Genomic DNA, 6,161 nt, shown 5'->3' with positions numbered 1-6,161 from the left:
GAGAGGAGCAGACAGTTCTAGAAACACAAGAGATTCTTGTGTTCAGGGGTCGCTCTTGGCCTGTCCTTGGACTTTCTCCACACCTCCACCATTTTCCCCTGTTTTGTCCCCCACCTCCACCCCCAGGGGGTTTGCTTTAGTGGCCGTGTGCCAAAAAGGCAGGTGTCTGTCTGGACAGTGGGTGGTTCTCAATGCCCTTTACCCTCTTCATCTCTGTTGATGAGCAGCCTTCTTAGAACCGAGCTCTGCAGTGACCCTCCCCGCTCGCTGGCTGTCCAGGGGAGACACTCCCCCACGACCCTGCATCTTCCAGAACAGACCCGGAAGCGGAAAGTTATGTATTCGTGATTCAGCTCCCACCGTGTGTCGGTGAAAACCGGCATCATCAGCCATCTGCACGGAGAGGGGAAAAAAAAAACCCAAAACAACCTGAGTTAGTCTGTCACTTTTAGGTTTTAGGGTAATAGCGGCTTTTACCTTCTTGCTTTGATTCATTACCTTTGCAAAAGCGTAAATCTGTCAGTTTGGCACTGACTTCTATCATGTGCATATTAATAAGAATAATAATCACAACATCAGTGATTTGGGATTTTATTACTGAGTTATTTTCCTTAAGTGCCAGGGCAGAGTTGGTTAGAAGGTCGCAGAAATGTTGTCACGGATCGTTCCCGGGAAATGCATTTCAGAACTTCACAAGCATTGTTTTTGAGTAAAGAGGGAGCTTGCCTCACAGAACTTGTCTTTTCTAAACTCGAAATTGCCCCTGCGAATAAAATGGAGTCGAACCTGCCTTCTCTGGAGGCCTCGCTGAAACCCAGAATGATCCGCTCCGATCGGAGCCAACCTTTCTCCAAAAGTAATCAGCCCCACCCTGATTTAAAGTCGCGTTTTAGGAAAAACACCTATTTCCTGTTCATTGAAAACATTTCTAAAGGTGCCTACGAGGTGGCCAGCCCTGGGCTAGGATGGAGGGATTCGGAGCTGCCCCATCTGGTGGGTCACAGTAAGAAATCACGTCCGGAGGATTTCTCTGCTAACGTTTGTTTTACGATATGTGTAAGAGTCTTTTTTGCAGGGCAGTAAAACAGTGTTTCATTAATGATGGAGACAAATTAGTGTGTGTGATCCCAGTAATTTTCACTTGAAACATCAGGCCTTCTCTTGCCGAACATTCTCACAGCAAGCTGATCACAATCTGACATGCGTGCAATTCAGGAAGATGGATTCATTATACAATTTTTTTTTTTTTTTTAATTCCTGAATTGCGATTGTCAGATACCGATTGTTCAGCTAAGGGGTTTTGATGCTCTGAGAGTGGCCTTGTAGATCTTGCTGGCTGCGTAAACTTCCAAAAATGTCAAAGTCAAATACCACGTTTGGCCCTGAAACGAGACGTTTATGACACAGAGTTAGTATAAACTCAGCACGAAAGAGTCCCATCAGATCCGGATCCTAGTAGCCATTCGCTACACGAATCAATTTGTCTTCTTGGGTCCGAGGGGTTGCGAAGGGTGTCAGGCTGAGAAAAATGGACCTTTGTTGAATGTCTGCTCTGCGCCAGAAATTGGGTGAGCTGTGTTCACATCTAGGAGCCACCTAGCAAGCAGAAAACCCTATCCCTTTGTGGGGATACAGAGGCAGGAAATACGAACTCAGAGATATTAAGCTTCTTGCCTGAGATCCCACTGTACCATCACGATCACGCGGCATTGCCCAACGAAGAACGAATCGATCCACTCGCGAGGCCTCAAGACAACTCTAAGGGGGCGTTGTCTATAATGTTTTTAAGTAAGAAATGCCATAGGTTTGAGTAAAAGGAAAAACATCAGTCAATCTCCAGACCGCGCTGGGAGGCAGACTGGAAGCCCACTTGAAATCCGGGCACAGGTGGGCTCCAAGGGCCTGGGCCACGTGGTCTGGCTCATCCTATTCAGTTTTTTCCTGAGCACCACCTACGCCCCTAACGCGTCGCTGACAATGCTCTGCCTTTTCTCCCCCAAACACAATGGAAAGTTAATTGAATGTTTTATGCCTTCGCAGTATCAAAGAAATGAAAAGAACGTAGGTTTCAACCATATTTCAATAATAAGTGCATTAATTTTTACCTTTTAACTGACACTTGTACTAATTTACTTAAATGCTCTCTCTGGTTCTTTTTTGATCTGTCTGGCTTTGTTGGGCTGCTGATGAAGGCTTACTTCAAATGCAAAAAGATTAGCTCTCTTTTCCTTAATAGCACAATTAGAGATTGTGTGATGTCTCCATCATGAAAGAGAGCAGGGACAGACTTTTAAAGTCACACGAGTTTATTACAAAAGTGGCAGTAATAATTTTAATTACTTTCCTCTACAAAAGGTATCGGAATTGCCCTAATTGTCTGGTGGCATTTGGAAATTATTGTGGGTAAAATGGGAGAAAAGCGTTTAAGTCGGGTTTCCCCCCATTAGTGAGACCCGGGTCACTGTGTTACTCAAGTACTGTGACACATTGTTCCTTGAGCCCAAGTGTCATAGACCCCAGGTATATGACGGTCCTGGAGAATGCAGAGTAAGTTTCTCTACACAATATCCCAAATGAACTAGAAATGATTAGCTCTAAGCACTCTTTGGGGCTTACTATTTAAAGCCCAGGAAAAACAAAGAATAAAACCCTTGAATTTTGTCAAACGCGTACCATGTTTAAATTCAGCAGTGACTACAGTTCAAAAGACCAGATGTTCTTGTGTATTTATATAATTATTTTGCACAATAGTTTACCAGTGGCAAAAAAAAAAAAAAAAAATTTTTTTTCAAAGCATATTGTTGTATTTGGCGTTTCTATGCTTGACAAAAAAAAAAAAAAATCTAGAGACTACATTATATTCCATTAATTCTAATTTTATTAAAGCCCAAAAGAGAAAGAGAGAAATAAATGGAGAGAGGGTCATATTAGCCTTACACTAAATTAAGTCCGAGAAGAAGAAGCAACATTGATCTGAGAATAAAAAGCCTCAACTCTAATGCATTTAGGTTCAGAAGCTGAAACAGCCTGACCCATTGTCAGTCTATTTTAAGATGAACATTTGTTAAATTCTAATGAAAAATGTTGCACTTAAACTCTGGCAAAGAGACAATTAGTACTTCCCCCAGCCCCTGCCAAGATTCAAAAAAAAAAAAAAAAAAAAAAAAAGGGCCCCGGATTTAAAATTAAAAGTTAAAGAAGAAGAAGAAAAAAAAAACCTATGAGAAATAAGCACTTTTAAAATAATCTTCTGGAGGATGTTATGTTGTGATAAAATTAGATGCTTCCAACAAAAATTACCTAAAACTAAACAGCTCCTGATTTATGCTTGAGTGTGGTTGCCCAGGGAGGAGGTGACCCAGGTTCCCGTAAGGAAGGGCTTTTCTGACAGTAAATTTATTAATTAAAAGAAAAAAAATAGGTTTTTTCAATAAAAGTAGCTCCCCTAAAAGGAATGATTCTGGAATATAATAGAACGAGCGTTCTAGAGTATAACGCGGTTAAAATATGAGTTAGGTTGTTAAATTATATCTGTCTCACTCTTTGTTCACATGGATGATCGGCGTGAAAAAAAAAATGTTCTGGGAGGAGACCTGATGTGAATAAATATCGCATCATGAGAGAAGAGTGAAAACCTTTTCTCGTTTAATATTACCCAGATTTAGTAGCTATTTTTTTTTCATAGACCAAAAGTAAAAAAGAAAGAAAACTCTGCTTTCACTTAAAGTCAAGAGAACCAGGGGCTCAGAGCAGCTATTTGTTTGAGAGGCAGGGAAGGGATGTTTTGGGGCTCCTGGGTCCAGATCGTTCTGTCGGAAGGACCCGCTGGACCGGGGTGAGAGTTTGGATGTTGGAGCAGGAGTTGCCTTTTTTTTATTTTTATTTTTATTTTTTTAACGTTTATTTATTTTTGGGACAGAGAGAGACAGAGCATGAACGGGGGAGGGGCAGAGAGAGAGGGAGACACAGAATCGGAAGCAGGCTCCAGGCTCCGAGCCATCCGCCCAGAGCCCGACGCGGGGCTCGAACTCACGGACCGCGAGATCGTGACCTGGCTGAAGTCGGACGCTCAACCGACTGCGCCACCCAGGCGCCCCAGGAGTCGCCTTTTGAGGCAGTTCGCATTCTGGCCGTTAGACTGGTAAACGGGCCGAAACCCCTTGGTCGGCTCCACCGACCCAAGTTCCGAGCAGCCTCTCTCCTCTTGCCACCTTGGCTCTGCGCGGCTGATTTTCCTTACGGTCGGTGTCACCCGGCCACCGTTGAGGTCATGGCGGGCTGCGGCTGTGGGTGGGTTGGGGCCATGTCGCCCCCACCAGGACGGGCACCCTGCTGTCCTCCCTCACTGTCATATCCTCCGCGCTGGACACACAGGGGGGCTCCGTGAACCGCTGCCAGTGAAAGACATGCACACGCAGCAGAGAAGATGACACAGGTCATCATCCTGTCTGGGAAGAAAATCACTTCTCTAAAAACACGCTGCGCAAAACGAAAAGAAACGCACGCCCTGCGCCAGGTGAAGAAACGTTGCCTTCGAAAGCCGTCTCGGCGCTGGGTGCAAGCAAGAACCCTCCCCCCCCCTGGCCTTCTTCCCTGCTCTCAGAAAGCCTTGGACGGATGCCTCGGAGGCCGCGTAAGCCTGCACGCGTGTTGGTGAACCTGGACCCTCGCTGGCCGCAGCGATACCTGCTCCGGAGAGACGTGCCTGTTCACACGAGCTCACTGTTCTGTTCGCAGTTTGCTCTGGGTGGGAAAAGATGCTTCGGCAGGCGACTTGGTCCCTCTGCCAGGATTTCGAATGTGTGACACCGCAAGAAAGACACCGTCAGGAGCGGTTGCTAATTTATTTTAAGTGCCCCCTGAGTTTTTCATTTATCTGGAAAAATAAATAGATAAATCCGAGGCGCTTCCTGCCAACCCAGCCCCGCGCCGGCTGCGCCAGTGGCTCTGGAGGTTTGCGGGTGACAGAGACCGCCGTCAGCAAGAGGCGTCAGAGCACTCCTCCGCCAGCAACGCGGGGCGAGCGTCGACTATTCCTGGTTGCATTAGAATAGGATGTATCACATTTGTGCAGGGCTGACCTTTCCTTTTCCTAAATTGGCTGCCGACCCACATGCTAATGTTCTCCCCCCCCCCCCCTCGGAGAGTCTGCAATTCCAAACAGTACCGCAGGCTTCTCCAAGCCCGGATTCAGTGGCAAGTTTGGAATGCGATCAGTCTAGTTTAGAAATTCATTATCCCAAGTGAGGAGCCCGGCGAATATGATAGTTTCATAAATATGCAGATTTTGTTTATTTAAACATTTTTTTCTTATTACACTTGGTGTTTTCCCTAAATTGGGTCATCATTTTAATATAATTGGAATCTGATGCGTGTGTCCTGTTTTCCTTAAAAGCCATCTGGTTCATTTTCAGCGTTCGGAAACCAAATTATTTGCGGTAATATTGGGCCTCGTCCGTGGTCTCTTTTGAACCGACCCGTGGGCCTTGAGGTGTTGGACCCGGGAAGCCCAAGGCCATTTTGAGAAGGCTAGCCTCTCACAAAAGACCTCAGAGATGGGACCCACGGCATGAAATTCCGTGGCCCACCCAAGCAAGCCGCATTCAACTGGACGGTATAAGTCAGCAGAGTCCATTGGGCACCGTCTTGAATGGAGGGTGAATGCCTAACAATTATCAGTGTGGTTAAGAACGGAAAACGCAACTCCTACCTTGTGTTCTCACCAGATCACGAGCTCCCTGAGGGCAGAATCTTCTGCTGTGAACAGACCCCCCTGCTCCATCTTTCCAAGGACTGAGCACCTAGTTGGTGCTGATGATGTATTTGTTGATGCGGGTGGGTTCCAGAACCTTGAATTATAATAAAGTAGTGCGGTGTATTAGTTATCCGTTGCTGCATAACAAATTCCTCCAAAACTCAGTGACGGAAGCAACACATATTTATTACCCCAGAGTTTCCGTGGGACCAGGAATTCAGACGTGGCTTCGCCGGGTCCCCCATTCACAGTATCTGCAAAAGCAGTCAAGCCTCTGTGGCTCTGCGGTCATGTCCGGGGTCCCCGGGGCAGGATCTTCCTCCGAGCTCCTGAGTCCTCGAAGACCGCTAGGCTGAGGGTCATCGTCAGTTCCTTGCGAGGTGGGCCTTTCCATTGGGCAGCTCAC

This window comes from Felis catus, chromosome B3, assembly GCF_018350175.1.
Source record: "Felis catus isolate Fca126 chromosome B3, F.catus_Fca126_mat1.0, whole genome shotgun sequence".
In the NCBI taxonomy this organism is placed as follows: domain Eukaryota; kingdom Metazoa; phylum Chordata; class Mammalia; order Carnivora; family Felidae; genus Felis; species Felis catus.
Note: the sequence above shows the minus strand (reverse complement) of the source record.